The sequence below is a fragment of the Rana temporaria genome, chromosome 10 (genome assembly GCF_905171775.1).
Source record: "Rana temporaria chromosome 10, aRanTem1.1, whole genome shotgun sequence".
Taxonomy (NCBI): Eukaryota; Metazoa; Chordata; class Amphibia; order Anura; family Ranidae; genus Rana; species Rana temporaria.
In genome coordinates this window covers 4,037,993-4,055,318 of record NC_053498.1, presented here as the reverse complement: position 1 = coordinate 4,055,318, position 17,326 = coordinate 4,037,993, and positions in this window count along the sequence as shown.

Sequence of the window (17,326 nt, the reverse complement as noted above, 5' to 3'; positions counted from 1 at the left end):
GAAAATGACATGTCTGCGGGGAAGATGGCACCGCTGACTCGGCCCCGGCTATTACGGATGGATAGTGTCTGTATTAGTACATTTGTACAAGAAGAAAAAAAAAAAGAGGGCAATAAAACAAAAAATGAAAAAAATAAATAAAGAAGATCCAAGGTGTCCTCTGACCGGAAGCAGGGCTGTCTTAATGAGTGGGCACCAGGCCCGGACTGGCCATAGGGCATACCGGGCATATGCCTGGTGGGTCACGGCGGCCCGCGGGCCGCATGTCACTTCTCCCCTCAGTGTAACACGCAGGGGGTCAAGAACTGTTAGGGGGGTGTCTGTGTAACAAACTGTGGGGGGGCTGTATAATGTAAAGGGGTCCAGAGGTGCAGGGTGCTGTGTAATGTAAAGAGGCCCAGAGGTGCAGGGTGCATAGGGGTCAGAGTGCTGGAGGGATATCTGGGATGTAGAGGGGTCAGAGTGCTGGAAGGATATCTGGGGTGTAGAGGGGTCAGAGTGCTGGGGGGATATCTGAGGTGTAGAGGGGTCAGAGTGCTGGGGAGATATCTGAGGTGTAGAGGGGTCAGAGTGCTGGGGGGATATCTGGAGTGTAGAGGGGTCAGAGTGTTGGGGGGGATATCTGTGGAGTAGAGGGGTCAGATTTCTGGGGGGATATCTGGGGTGTAGAGGGGTCAGAGTGCTGGGATATCTGGGGTGTAGAGGGGTCAGAGTGCTGGGGGGGATATCTGGGGTGTAGATGGGTCAGAGTGCTGGGGGGGATATCTGGGGTGTAGATGGGTCAGAGTGCTGGGGGGATATCTGGGGTGTAGATGGGTCAGAGTGCTGGGGGAATATCTGGGGTGTAGAGGGGTCAGAGTGCTGGGGGGATATCTGGGGTGTAGAGGGGTCAGAGTGTTTGTTTGCGCCCCCCCCCCCCCCCCCCAAAAAAAAAAATTGGAGCACCAGCCGCCACTGCCTACCACTGGACTGGGCAGAGCTTTCAGAAGCCCATCTGTGACCGGTCCTCTTTAAGAATAAAGTAAATCCTCTGTTTATATCGGGAGATCGGCAATGGGTAGAATGTCTCCGGCATAATGATGCGGCTCCATCACAGAAACAAAAGTATCCCGAGATTTCATAAAATATCTTTTTTTTCCCCTCGGAAACCTATTATTACAGAGCGGTGGCAGAGCAATAAAGAATGTCTTATTTGCAGATTACTTCCAATGGCTCACAAAGGGCACATTAATGCTGCTGGTTTGTGGTTAAAAATATAAACCCCCGAGCCGCCAGGAGAGCGCGGGCGCGCGCGTTGTTATGAAACGCGAACGGGTCATAAAGCAAGAAAAAAAAATACCATAGAGCGTGAAAAGCGGTTGCACAATGCTGGTTGCCGGAGGCCGTGGCTTGAAGGTATTCTCCAGTCAAACTCCAACGTTTTGCATTTTCCATGACTCTGGGGGCACCGAAGAGCTGCTGAGTGGCTCTGATATTCGCCCCGCGCGGGCATCAAACCGCCGCATTCCCATCACTCAGCCGGCTAAAGGGACCCAATTAAAACTTCACTCTGAGGCGTGAAAGAAAAGCAGAGGTCTCAGATGCTTAGCTTAGCTAAAACCAATGTAGACGCCGCGCGCCATTGTCGGGGTGCAAACATTGCGACTTGTGCAGAATTCGCTACATTGGTGGCGAGTTCACCCGGAAGGGCGCTAAATACCATCTGCTGCCGGCTTTACTCCGTTTTCTTGATTTTTTTTTTTTTTACCATTTTAGACAGGCCCAAGACCCGTCCTCCGGGCTGAGTCCCGTCCTCCGTGCTGAGTCCCGTCCTCCGTGCTGAGTCCCGTCCTCCGTGCTGAGTCCCGTCCTCCGTGCTGAGTCCCGTCCTCCGTGCTGAGTCCCGTCCTCCGTGCTGAGTCCCGTCCTCCGTGCTGAGTCCCGTCCTCCGTGCTGAGTCCCGTCCTCCGTGCTGAGACCCGTCCTCCGTGCTGAGACCCGTCCTCCGTGCTGAGACCCGTCCTCCGTGCTGAGACCCGTCCTCCGGGCTGAGCCCCGTCCTCCGGGCTGAGCCCCGTCCTCCGTGCCGAGTCCTGTCATCCGTGCTGAGTCCCGTCTGTGCTAAATCTCGCCCTCCGTGCTGAGTTTCGTCTTCTGTGCTAGGTCATGTCTTTCATGATGTGTCCCGTCTTTCGTGCGGAGTCCCGTCCTCTATGCTGAGTCCTGTCCTGGGTGCTGAGTCCCATCATCCATGCTGAGTCCTGTCATCCGTGCCGAGTCCCGTCCGTGCTGAGTCCCGCCCTCCGTGCTGAGTTTCGTATTCTGTGCTAGGTCATATCTTTCATGATGTGTCCCGTCCTTCATGCCGAGTCCTGTCCTGGGTGCTGAGTCCCGTCCTGGGTGCTGAGTCCCGTCCTGGGTGCTGAGTCCCGTCCTGGGTGCCGAGTCCCGTCCTGGGTGCCGAGTCCCGTCCTGGGTGCCGAGTCCCATTGTTCCCTGTGCATTACACGCTCCTGACCCCTGCGCCTTATATATTACACACTCCTGACCCCTGTTCTCTGCGCATTACACACTCCTAACCCCTGCGCATTACATACTCCTGACCCCTGTTGGTAATGACACAGTAAATAAAGAACAATTTTAGAGTCCCGTCCTCCGCGCTGGGTCCCGTCCTCCGCGCTGGGTCCCGTCCTCCTCGCTGGGTCCCGTCCTCCTCGCTGGGTCCCGTCCTCCTCGCTGGGTCCCGTCCTCCGCGCTGGGTCCCGTCCTCCGCGCTGGGTCCCGTCCTCCGCGCTGGGTCCCGTCCTCCGCGCTGGGTCCCGTCCTCCGCGCTGGGTCCCGTCCTTCAACTTCACCTTCTACTGCCCGGGATAAACGAGAGTTCATCTGTTGTAATGAACTTCGGGAAAACCGCAAACGATCCTCCATCCTTACAGAGACGCTGCTTCATCCCGCCCCAGCACCAATTACACCTGAATCTGCCGCTAGCAAAGGCGAATGATACCAAAAAAAATGCTAAAAAAAGACGAATAAATCACAACGCTTGTAAATAATTTCCCTCTCTTTCCTGCGTGGTGGAGCCATTTATCAATCGCTGTGCTATTATAAAGCGATATGACCGATCCCAGGCTCCGCCCGCCGTTCCCCAATAACAAAAAAACTCCATGCGGCTCGGAATGAAACGCGAGGCGCCATTCGCACGAGTGACATAATACAAAAAAAAGTCTCTTCTTCCTAAACTTCTAAAATTTGTATCGAAATCTTGCAGCGTCTCAGCAGTCGCGCCGCCGCGAAGCCTCTTCCATCTGTGTGCCGTGGATATTAATAACGAGTTACTAGAGCCTCCCCCACACCCTGCTGCTTTTTTTTTTTTTTTTTACATAAATGAAGTGTCAGACGAATGTGACTTTCTCCTATTTAAAGAAGAAAAAGCGGCATTTAAAAAATAAAAAAAAACGGCGCGAGCGCCGCGTCCAGATAATGTTTGGTACGTATCGCCGGGGCCCAGTGATGTTTCCGCATTAACTCCAAAAGCGTGCTGGGCTTGTGATAACACGCTTTCTTCTTTTAATGTCTGTATCGGTAACATCAGCAATTCTCCGGGAACGTTTGTCTCTCCGCGGTTCAGCGAGGAATACAAATATATGGGGGGGGGGGCGGGACGGTGGCGCGATTATCTCCCGCTTGTCAGCCAAGACCGAGCGTCCACACTTCTTTTTTTTTTTACTAAAATCACTTAATTTCTGCACTTGATTTGCGAAAAAAGGCGTCCGGATCCAAGGCGGTGTTCATACTACCAGGGGGGGGGGCTCGCCGCCCTCTCAAGTGCCAGAACTAATGGTGAGCAATGGGCGCTCCACTTCTGCTCGGCACTGAAGCTCTGAGTATCATGGCGCCGTTGTTCCGGAGACCCCTCTGTTAGTGCGCCATGCAGTGGCGCCTGGTGCTCAAAGTTTTGGGGGGGGGGGCGCAAACAAACAAGCGCAGCCACTTTGCCATCAAATGCAGCCACTGTAGCCCATCAAACGCGGCCACTGGGCCCATCAAACGCAGCCACTGTGCCCATCAAACGCAGCCACTGTGCCCCAACAAACGCAGCCATTGTGCCATCAAACGTAGCCACTGTGCCCCATCAAACACAGCCACTGTGCCCATCAAACACAGCCACTGTGCCCATCAAACACAGCCACTGTGCCCATCAAACGCAGCCACTGTGCCCCAACAAACGCAGCCACTGTGCCCCAACAAACGCAGCCACTTTGCCCATCAAATGCAGCCCCTGTGCCCATCAAACGCAGCCACTGTGCATTTCGAACGTAGACACATTTTCCCTATCAAACGCTGCCACTGTGCCCCAACAAGCGCAGCCACTTTGCCATCAAATGCAGCCATTGTAGCCCATCAAACGCAGCCACTGTGTCATCAAACGCAGCCACTGTGCCATCAATGGCCTCCACTGTGCCATCAATGGCCGCCACTGTGCCCATCAAACGCAGCCACTGTGCCCATCAAACGCAGCCACTGTGCCCCAACAAACGCAGCCACTGTGCCCCAACAAACGCAGCCACTGTGCCCCAACAAACGCAGCCACTGTGCCCATCAAGCGCAGCCACTGTGCCCATCAAGCGCAGCCACTGTGCCCATCAAGCGCAGCCACTGTGCCCCATCAAATGCAGCCACTGTGCCCCAAAAACGCAGCCACTGTACCATCAAACGCAGCCACTGTACCATCAAACGCAGCCACTGTGCCCCAACAAACGCAGCCACTTTGCCCATCAAACGCAGCCACTGTGCCCATCAAATGTAGCCACTGTGCCCATCAAATGCTGCCACTGTGCCCCAAACGCAGCCACTGTCCCATCAAATGCAGCCACTGTGCCCATCAAACACTGCCACTGTGCCCAACAAATGCAGCCACTGGACACATGGATTTCATGCCCGTGAGCCTGATGGGGTAAGTGCAGGGCCGACCGACCAACAGGGGGGCTTGGGATGGCAGTGGGATGGCTTGTCAGCTGTATTTATACTGAGATTAAATGACACACAGGTGGACTCTATTTACTAATTAGGTGACTTCGGAAGGCAATTGGTTCCTCTAGATCAGGGGTCTCCAAACTTTTCAACACGAGGGCCACATTGTAGATTTAACAAGTATTCGGGGGCCGAAAAAAAAATCAGTTATGTACAAAATATCAGCGGTGTCCTCATCAGTGTTCCCATCAGCAGTGACACCATGTCCCCATCAGTGGTGTCCCCATCAGCGGTTGCCCCATCAACAGTGTCCCCATCAACAGCATCCCCATCAGCAGTGTCCCCACCATTGCTGATGGTGACACCACTAATGGGGACACTGCTGATGGGGACACCACCAATGGGGACACTGCTGATGGGGACACCACTAATGGGGGCACTGCTGATGGGGACGCCGCTGATGGGGACGCCGATAATGGGGACACCGCTGATGGGGACACCGGTGTTCCTTTAACCTCCCTGTGTCCCATCAGCAGAGGCCCATACATAAGATGACTTTATTGGCGGCACGGACATTAATATGTGCGTCAGGTCCGATCTCCGGGATAACGATCCTCCGCTGAGGAGATGGAAGGAGATGTTTTGTGTCTTTCTTTCTATCTGAACAAAAGGTCTTTTAATGCAATTAAATGCTGAACAACTCTAAAGGATTTAACCTTTCCGGGATGCGCCGCTGACGTCACCCCATTTCGGTGTTTATCGGTGACACTGATGTATTTGGCTCTTAGTTGCCGGTTAGGCCCGGTGTCTCAGGGAGCCAATGGCCTGCCTTTAGATGCCATTTTTGGTCGGCTCCAATCTGAATTTTCTCCATGCTTGGTGCATTTCTAGAAGCAACGGCTAATTATCCTGCAGATCCATGTGTGTTGATTCTACAATCAGCTGTGGATTATTGCAGCCAGAGGTTTGGCAACAGACGTTCCATTTGCTTCCTGTAACCCGCGGTCTATGTCTTCATTATGACACGGCAATCGACTGAATGCCGAACACCACCAGAGACGACCTGTCGTTAGGCTTTAGTCACACAGGCAAATCATAATCTCTGCCGTTATTAAAAATGCATGTAGTGTGGATGCCACAAGCCACGAAGCTCCCTTCACACGTGTCGGCACGCCAACCGGCGTCTTCTCAGGAAAGTCGCATGTGGCTCCAGCTGAACTCTGCCTGGCATGTGCTGAACGCAGCTTAAAGACATGGAGGCCCACCAGGGGAGGGCTGGGCTGGGGGGCAGGGTGGCAGGTGCCTCCCAGGCCGTCCTAACTTATGTTCAAAATGCCCGCTACCATTTTATTTTTCATTCTGGTCTTGGAAGTCGGGCCGACCACCAGCTGTTGCATTCCAGGAGTTGTAGTCCACGCTCAAGCTCCGGGTGGGTGGAAAACAGAGCAGCGCAGAGGAAACTACAACTCCCTGGGACTGGATTCTTGGAAGCAGGCAGAGGCAGGGCATGTCAGGGAGGCGAGACGCAGGGCTGGGCGCTGGTTGCAACTTGACCCCAGTACCAGGGGCATTACCCCCCCCAGGAGGCCGTGGCGTGCAAAGACCTGCTGAGTTGAGATCACTAAGGTGAGAGACCCTGGCACCCCTAGCTGACCCCCATCCCCCCCCCCATACACCCCATGTAACCTGTCCCAGTGATCAGGCTGCATTGATGGGCACTGGAGTTGGCTGCACTGATGGGCACTGGTGAGGCTGCATTAAAAAAACAGATGGGACATGGATGGTGAGCTGATTCGGCGGTTCAATGACTGGACTTGCCCCCCAGGCCTAAGGTTGCCAGCCCTCCACTGCGGCCCACTAGGTGGCTACTAGTTCACCACTATGCGCAATGCGAAGAGTACAAGTGGCCCTAAGTATGCAACATCAAAGGGGCCCAACAATGACTTCTCCTCAATGACTCTTGGTTGCCCAATGAGGAGCACCAAGTACAAATGCTTATGTAATTTGAAGGTCTTTTTGAAACAGCCGGCCATTCGTAGAACCATTAGAAGACATGAGCCTTTATGAAGCCATAGGTGATCTAGTGCTGTGGTTCTCAACCACCAGGCTGTGGCCTCCCTGAGTCTCTGGGCTTCCAGCCAGCCGCAGATCCTCTAACCTCCCAGAGTTCCAAGATCTAATAGTAGTTCTCCAACAGTGGCCATTGGCCAACAATGCTCTTCAACCTCCCACAATGTCCCCAGCCCCATTGAGAGCTGTCAGTGCCCCCAGATCCTCTGAAAGCTATCAGTGCCCCCCAACTTTCTACAGTGCCACCCAGCACCTTGCAGTGCCCCCTAGCTTGCTTGGAGGCTAGGGGGATATTCAGCTGGCTGGAGGCCTGGAGGGAGGGAGGCCAAGACCCAACGGTGGACTACGGCACATTGGTTGAGAACCACTGCACCATAAGAGTTATGTTAAAGACTAGTGTCTACAACTTTAAGGAAGAATGGGCCCCCTCCAGGCATACCTGCCCTTAAATTTACCATATATGCTCCAGCATGAAGGCTCCAGCATGGACAACACCGAGGGACCTTGACAACTATTTACAAAGGTTGTGCAACTAAAACCTCAGTTTTTGAGGCAAGTTGATACAATAGTTTTGTTTTGTTTCACCTATTGAGACCAAGTGGCGTCATCAGTGTCCTCAATATAATACATTGTACAATTAGGCTCAAGGGGCCAGATTCTCGTATATCCGGCGTATCTGTGCGGCGGCGTAACGTATGTCATTTATGTTACGCCGCCGCAAGTTTTACAGGCAAGTGCTTTATTCACAAAGCACTTGCCTGTAAAGTTGCGGCGGCGTAGCGCAAATCACCCGGCGCAAGCCCGCGTAATTCAAATTAGCCGGGTAGGGGGCGTGGAGCATTTAAATTAAGCGCGTTCCCGCGCCGAACGTACTGCGCATGCGCCGTCCGCAAAATATCCCAGGGTGCATTGCTCCAAATGACGTCGCAAGGACGTCATTGGTTTCGACGTGAACGTAAATGGCGTCCAGCCCCATTCACGGACGACTTACGCAAACGACGTAAATTTTTAAATTTCGACGCAGGAACGACGGCCATACTCAACATTGGTGTTGCCCCTCATATAGCAGGGGCAACTTTATGCCGCCCAACCCTAAGTAAACGTTGTGAATTCACTGCGTCGACCACGCGTACGTTCGGGAATTCGCGTGTCTAGCTAATTTGCATACTCGACGGGGAAACCGACGGAGGCGACACCTAGCGGCGAAAAAAAAAATGCATTTAAGATCCGACAGCGTAAGAGCCTTACGCCTGTCGGATCTAATGGTTATCTATGCGTAACTGATTGTAAGAATCAGGCGCATAGATACGACGGCCCAGATTAGGACTTACGACGGCGTACATTGCGTTGTGCCGTCGTAAGCCCTTTGAGAATCCGGGCCAAGGTTTTTTTTACAGACTTTGAGGTTCCTCCTGACAATTTTCGGGAGTGTGGCTGATACACTTTGAGAATTTTCTTCAGAAGTTCCCGGGAGAGACTCCCCAGGCATTCCCAGCTGGGAAGGGATATACTTGTGGGATTATGCCTTGCCTTGCCTGAGAACGTCCAGCGGGAACATCAACAACCCGTTCCCAGTCAAAGGTAAATCTGACGAATGGGCTCGGGCCTGAATTCCCCATGATGCATACAATGTAAGGCTGAAAAATAAAGAAATAGATGGAGGGGAAAGGCAGTACGACTGGTCCTGAAATACTGGGTCCAGACCCCATCAACTAAACAGGGGTGCCCAGGCCCCTTCAACTAAACCGGGGGGCCCAGACCCCATTAGCTAAACAGGGCTGCCCAGGCCCCATCAACTAAACATGGGGGCCCATGCCCCATCAGCTAAACAAGGGGTGCCCAGGCCCCATCAGCTTAACAGGGGGGCCCAGACCCCATCAACTAAACTGGGGTGCCCATGCCCCGTTAGCTAGACAGGGGTGCAGCTTTATTGTTGGAATTTGTGTTCGAAGGCAGAATCTGGGGGGGTGGCAGGGGGTACTGTCTTTATTCAGTTTTATAGTTTTTTGGTGAATAGGGACCCTATAATCATTCACATGGGCGAGGGGGCGGGATCTGGGGGTCCCCTTGTTAAAGATTTCTATAAGCCCCCCACCCGCATACCCCCACAACCACAGCCCAGGGTTGTGTGGAAGAGGCCCTTGTCTCCATCAACATGGAGGGCAGAGCCCCCTCCGCCCCCAAAGCACCCCCCCATGTTGAGGACATGTGGACTGGTATGGTTTAGGGGGGTCACTTGCTCATCCCCTCCCTTTCCTGACCTGCCAGACTGCATGCTCATATAAGGGTCTGGTATGGATTTTGGGGGGACCCCCACGCCATTTCTTTTTTTTTTTGGTGTGGGGTTCCCCTCGCAATACATTCCAGACCCGAAGGGCCTGGTATGGATTGGAAGAGGACCCCACGCCATTTTTTCTACGTATTTCTTAGCCGGCAATTCTATTTTTTACATTTAGCTGTCAGCAGGGCACGCCGCTGACAGCTGATGACTCATCGGTTGTTAGGGACGTGGTGGCCGGCTTCCCACTTCTTAGCAACCAGCTTTATACAGTGGGCTAGATTCATTTACGAGATACAACGGCGTATCTCCAGATACGCCGTCGTATCTCTGAGTTGCGGCGTCGTATCTATGCGCCTGATTCTTAGAATCAGTTACGCATAGATTTGACTAAGATCCGACCGGCGTAAGTCTCTTACGCCGTCGTATCTTAGTTGCAATTTTTACGCTGGCCGCTAGGTGGCGCTTCCGTCGATTTACGAGAGTAATATGCTAATTAGGTAGATACGTCGATTCACAAACGTACGTACGCCCGGCGCATTTTTTTACGTCGTTTACGTTAGGCTTTTTCCGGCGTAAGGTTACTCCTGCTATACGCATTTTTTTATGTCGTTTATGTTAGGCTTTTTCCGGCGTAAGATTACTCCTGCTATATGAGTACGCAATGTTAAGTATGGACGTCGTTCCCGCGTGGAATTTTGAAATTTTTACGTCGTTTGCATAAGTCGTTCGCGAATAGGGCTGTACGTAAGTTACGTTCACGTCTAAAAGCATTGACGATTTGCGCCGTAATTTCGAGCATGCGCACTGGGATTCTTTCACGAAGGGCGCATGTGCCGTTCGTAAAAAAACGTCAAATACGTGGGGTCACACTAAATTTATATAAAACAAAATTTTAATTAGGCGGGCTTACGCCGGAGCACATACGTTACGCCGCCGTAACTTAGGGCACAAGTTCTTTCTGAATACGGAACTTGTGCCCTAATCTGAATCTAGCCCGATGTATTTATATATATACGCCCATTTGCCCAGCCGCGCCATTCTGTCAATGTATAAGTTCGCGCCGCGGTCGGCAAGTGGTTAAATAGACTGTAATGCGTTTCTGAAAAAAAACGAGAAACACACAAAAAAAGCGCATAGGTGCGAACGTAGGGTAATTTTGGAAATAGTTTTTGCTCATATAAAACCTGAATAATAATAATTAACGAAAATTGCCTCTCATCCTAACCATCCCCCACATTACCCTGGCTGTGTATAACGTAGGGCCGGAGCAGACGTCTCTCCGCAGCGAGCGATCTGGAAATCTCTGGGCTCAGCAGCGGTGAGAAATAAGTACATTTAATGAAATATGGACATGGAACCGAGTTATAGAAAGACACAGCACACAGGTCAGCACCTTGATATACAGGGGCCGGCCGGAGCCCCGGGTTTAACACATAAATGTCAATATTTACCCAGCGGACGTGTCGGAGATTTAACCACTGGCTGAGTTTTATGGCTCTGGGTGGTTAATTTCTGCTCAAAGTATAAAACGCCTCATGTTCCCGCCGTTATTGCATCAAGAGCCGCTCATCAATTACCCCAGCGCTCTTCATTTGTGCTCCTGCACTGCCATCTGCTGCCCAATTATCAGAACTGCAAAGCAAATACACCAAAAGGCAACACTGCTAGCAAGGAACAGTATACAGTATGGGACAGACCCACAATTTCAAAGTTCCCGCGTCGTATCTTTGTTTTGTATCTACAAAACAAAGATACGACGGCATCTGGGCTTGATCCGACAGGCGTACGTCTTAGTACGCCGTCGGATATTAGGTGCATTTTTCCCGCTGGCCGCTAGGTGGCGTTTCCGTCGAATTCTGCGTCGAGTATGCAAATTAGCTAGATACGGCGATCCACGAACCCTACGTCCGGCCGGCGCATTTTTTTTTACGTCGTTTGCGTTCGGCTTTTTCCGGCGTATAGCTACCCCTGCTATATGAGGCGTATCCTATGTTAAGTATGGCCGTCGTTCCCGCGTTGAATTTTGAATTTTTTACATAGTTTGCGTAAGTCGTTCGCGAATAGGGATTTGCGTAAAAATGACGTCACCGTCGTAAGCATTGGCTTGTTCCGGTTTAATTTTCGAGCATGCGCACTGGGTTACCCTTGCGGACTGCGCATGCGCCGTTAAAAAAAAAACGTAATTTACGTCGGGTCACGACGTATTTACATAAAACATCGATTTGAATTGCGCGCCCTTACGCCGCCAAAATTACACTACGCCGCCATAACTTACGGCGCAACTTCTTTGAGGATAAGGAAAATACGCTGTAAGTTACGGTGCGCCGCGCTACGAGGATCTGGCCCTATCTATCAAAAGTCAGTCCCATTTTTGTAAATCTTTTCTTGTATTTTTTTTTATGTGACAACACTGAAGAAATTACACTTTGCTACAATGTAAAGTAGTTGAGTGTACAGCTTGTACCCCCTAAGAGAAAATGTCCAAATTGGGCCAGTGTCAATATTTTGTGTGGCCACCAGAGTTAGCTATATGTTTATGCAACACATACTTACAGTCCATGGCCCCGGATTCACAGACACTGGCGTATGTTTATGCCGCCGTAGCGTATCTCCTTTACGCTACGCCGACGCAGCGCAGAGAGGCAAGCACTGAATTCACAAAGCACTTCCTCCCAAATCTGCGGTTTCTCAGGCGTAAGTGGAAGTGGGCGTGAGCCATGCTAATGAGGCATGACCCCCATGCAAATGATGGGCCGAGCGCCAGACAGATACGAATCGCCAACTGCGCATGCGCTGTCCCGTGGGCACATCTCAGTGCGCATGCTCACAATCACGCCGGAAAACAACTGCCTAAGATACGTCGGATTGCTGCCTACGGCGTGAACGTAACCTACTCAATAGTAGTTGGGTCATCCTAAAGTTATGGCTGGCTGGTTGAAACTGTGGTGGCCCCACCTTGCAACTTACAAGACTTAAAGGATCTGCTACTGACGGCTTGGTGCCAGATACCACAGGATACCTCTAGAGGTCTAGTGGAGTTCATACCTTGATGGGTCAGGGCTGTTTTGTTGCCCTAAAGCAGGGTGCTCCGAACTTTTTAAACAAGGGGCCAATTTACTGTCCTTCAGAATTAACGTGGGCCGGACTGCGGCTATTAAGAGTATAAAAGGTCCTGATGTCAGTGTGTATAAACAATGCCCCATCTTTGGTATCAGCAGGAGGAAATGAGCCCATCATTGGTGTCATTGGGCCCCATTGTTGGCATCATTGGGAGGAATTCTGCCCCATTGTTGGCATCATTGGGAGGAATTTTGCCCCTTTATTGGTGTCAGTGGGGGGGAATAATGGTTGGTATCAGTGGATGAAAATGGTGCCCCAAGGGGCAGATAAAAGCCAGCAAAGGGCCGCATCTGGCCCTCGGGCCGCAGTTTGGAGACCACTGTGTTGGTGTTAATATCATTTGGTTGTGTTGGTCGTCCCCGGCTAAGGTTTACCAATAATAAGTAACATTTACATTTTCCACATTTTTGATCGGGGGACGTCGACCTTCCAAGGGTGCCGCAAAAAAAAGTTGAGAAACGCCGATGTAAACGAAAGAAACTTTCATGTTCCGCCTTCTCAGATTCCTTCCAACAGGATTGGATTTAATTTCAGTCCAATGCTTGGTCCTTGGTTCTCCGTCACAGCTGAGCAGGCCTCCCTGTCTGTAATGTATCCTGACATTTCCAGGGTCAGGGCGGTGAAATTTCCGGCACGTTGAAAGGCAGAGCGGTATTTATTGGGTCATCGAGCGCTCGGGCTCCTACGCAGAACCTCCATTATAAGTCACCTAGCTAAGGTGGACGTTTCCAAACCTGCAATTACCACCCAGCGGGGGTCCGTCTCACGCACAGCGGAGAGCGAAGACTTCTAAGAGAGGAAATTGACGGGTATTCTGTGCGCCTTCACTTCCACATTGACCGTCCGTACCATAAAGACTATATATATCTATACAGTGCGGGGGGAAAAGGGCTTCTATGTAGCCAACGTGGTGGAATAAAAAATGTTTTTCTTATTATTTAAGTTTTTATCAAAGCGGAATTGTTAAAACAGATTTTTTTTTATATATATATATATATATATATATATATATTTAGGACCGAGTACAAGTACCGATACTTTTTTTCATGTACTCGCCGATACCGAATACCGATACTTTTTTTAAATGTCATGTGATATATATATATATATTGCTTGCTTGCGCCGGCGATACGAATGCTCCTGATTCAGGAACATCGTAACGCCGACTGCAGCCAAAAATCTGCGTGGCATAAGGCTCTTATTGCACGCAGATTTTAGGCTGCATTCTTGCGATGACCGCTAGGGGGCGTTCACGTTGTGCTCAGTGTATAGTATGCAAATTGCATACTACCACAGATTCACAATGTTGCGCGAGCCCTGCGTACGCACGTTACGGAGTTTCCGTACGGCGTCTTTAGCGTAAGGCTGCCCCTTCTAATAGTAGGGGCAGCCAATGCTAAAGTATACCCGCCGTTCCCGCGTCGTGACATTTGAATTTCACGTCGTTGGCTGGACGCCATTCACGTTCACTTTGAAGCAAATGACGTCCTTGCGACGTCATTTGCCGCAATGCACGTCGGGAAAGTTTCCCGACGGCGCATGCGCTTTACGATCGGCGCGGGAACGCGCCTAATTTAAATGATTCCCGCCCCCTGCGGGATCATTTAAATTGCGCGCTCTTACGCCGGGCAATTTTGCCGGCGCGCCCTCGCAATTTACGGAGCTACTGCTCCGTGAATCGAGGGCAGCGGCGCAAATTTGCGGGGGGGGCAGGGCAAAATCGTTTCCCTGTGCCTCCGTAATTTATGCGCAATTCTTACTGAATCTGGGCCAGTGTGTGCCCACAAGGCTGCGTCATTTATTCAGAGGTTACTTATAAAAAAATATATATATTTGCAAATTTTTTTACCTGCAATAAAATGGGCATTTTTTTCTCCAAAAGTTGAACTTAACCTTTAAAAAAAATTAAAAACAATTAACACACTATTCCATATATATTGTATATATATAGTAAATTACATACTCCGATATAGAAATATGTTCAGTTAGACCCCTTTCACACTGGGGTGTTTTTCAGGCGCTTTTGGTCCAAAAAAAAAAAAAATAGCACCTGAAAAACGAGGGCTTTCACACTGAGGCAATGCGCTGGCGCGACGTTATAAAAACTCCTGCAACCGGCATCTTTGGGGCGGTGGGTACAACGCTCCTGCCCATTGAGATGAATGGGCGGCTCGAACGAAACCACCAAGGTTTTAACCCTTTTTTGGCAAGCTACCTCTGCAAAAACGACTTTACCGCCGCCCCTGCCCCAGTGTGAAAGCAGCTTTAACCACTTGCCGACCGCCTCATGTACATATACGTCAGCAGAATGGCACGGACAGGCACATGTACATACCTGTACGTGCTCTGCTTGACGTGGGTCGGGACCCCCCCCCCCCCCGCTACATGCGGCGGTCGGGGTTCCCTCGGGGAGCGATCCGGGACGACGGCGCGGCTATACGTTTATAGCCGCCCCGTCGCGATCGCTCCCCGGAGCTGAAGAATGGGGAGAGCCGTATGTAAACGCGACTTCCCCGTGCTTCACTGTGGCGGCGCATCGATCGAGTGATCCCTTTTATTAGGGAGACACGATCGATGACGTCAGACCAACAGCCACACCCCCCTACAGTTGTAAACACACACTAGGTGAACCCTAAATGTTACAGCGCCCCCTGTGGTTAACTCCCAAACTGCAACTGTCATTTTCACCATAAAGAATGCAATTTAAATGCATTTTTCGCTGTGAAAATGACAACGGTCCCAAAAATGTGTCAAAATTGTCCGAAGTGTCCGCCATAATGTCGCAGTCAAAAAAAAAAAAAAAAAAAAAAATCGCTGATCGCCGCCATTAGTAGTAAAAAAAATAAAAAAAATTTAAATGCAATAAAACTATCCCCTATTTTGTAAACGCTATAAATTTTGCGCAAACGATTATTGCGATTTTTTTTAACAAAAATAGGTAGAAGACTACGTATCGGCCTAAACTGAGGAAAAATGTATATATGTTTTTGGAGGATATTTATTGTAGCAAAAAGTAAAAAATATTGCATTTTTTTCAAAATTGTCCCTCTATTTTTGTTTATAGCGCAAAAACTAAAAACCGAAGAGGTGATCAAATACCACCAAAAGAAAGCTCTATTTGTGGGGGAAAAGGGACGCCAATTTTGTTTGGGAGCCACGTCGCACGACCGCGCAATTGTCTGTTAAAGCGACGCTGCCCCGAACTGTAAAAACACCTTGGGTCTTTAGGCAGCATATTGGTCCGGGGCTTAAGTGGTTAATAACATGCATACATACTCAAATGTATACAGATACTGAGATATATACATACACGCCCAGATATTATACATATGCTCAATTACATACAGTACATGCACATATTAAATATATATACGGAGATACATGCATACACATATACTGTAAAGAAACACTGAGATATATTCATATATATATATATATACACACACACTAAGAAACATGCATACAATCCTATATACACACTCAGGTATATATACACACATCTGTATACACTCACATATATACAGTACATATGCTCAACTATAGACACACACACACACTGAGATACATACATGCACTCAGATACACAACAAACACACATAAATACACCTGACACAACATAGTGTGAGAGGAATACTGAACTTACATGAATTATGAGGTAATGGGCAGCCATCTTCTCTCCTCCCTCTCTGTCCCCTCACACACCGTGCAGCTCCTTCCTCTTCCCGCCAAAACACACACACAGCTCTCTCCAATGCATCTCTGTCAGAGTGAACAGTCCTGGCACGGTTCCAGTAGCCGGGACTATAAGCAGAGAATCGGCTAATGCGGCCAGGAAGGTTCTGTATCCCTCCACAGAGAGAAACAAGTCCCTTGTAATTAGGGCTGTTTCCCCCCAGACAGTTGCATATATGTAAATAGAGGTGACATTTTGATACATGTTATGGATCCTAATTTCTGATTACGCTTTTTATGGGGGTGTTATAAGAATTTTTGAGGGTGCCCTGGTGGCTGGTGTCCAGGTGACAGGCAGTCAGAAACCTGGGAAGAGGATGTAAAAACCGGACTGTCGGGGGCAACCCTGCAGTGTGCCCTGTACCCTGATGTGCACTGTACCCTGATGTGTTGTGCCATGGGCCGGTCTGGATGAAGGTCCCCTATTTGATGGTGTGTGGGGGGGGGGGGGGCGTTTTGAATAGGGGTGCAACAGATCGTCACCGATCCGTGATCCGAACGGGTCACCCCGTTCGGATCGGCACACCACACGATCCGCAGAGCGCTCCGGAGCCTCGGCCGTAGGAAAGTCCCCGGCTTAGGCCTAGCTCCGGAGCGGCGGCCATCTTGCTCCACCCCCGTGTGCTTGTCAGAGCACAGCGTGACATGCCTCCCCCGCCTCGGCGCGCTCACTACAGACCCGGAACTGCCTTGCAGACATGTGGAGACCGCATCGGTGAGCTCTGCACCTGCAGGTAGGAGCTACACCATCACCTGGGGAGCATGTCTGTACACCAGGGTGGAGGGGGGTGACACCAGGGTGGAGGGGGGTGGATAGTGATTAGGTGGGTGTAACAAGATTTTTATTTTTTTTGCTGATCCGAAAATGATCCGATCCGTGACTCCTGATTCGAGGATCGATCCGATCCGTGATTTTTTTAAACCGTTGCACCCCTAGTTTTGAAGGACCGAGCGCTGGGGCGGCAAAGGGAGTACATCCAGGCCTGGGCGGAGCCATGATTAATAGATCTGGTATTCCTTTTTAATTTAATCCTAGAAGCCATCTTCTTCTTCTTCATCTTCTTGTTCTTCTTCTTCTTCGGCTCTCCTGCTAGATAAACTCCCCTGGTTGCTGGTAACTTTTTCCGATTGGCCTGCAAAATTGCAGCCCCTTGTATTTGAAGGTCTGATTAC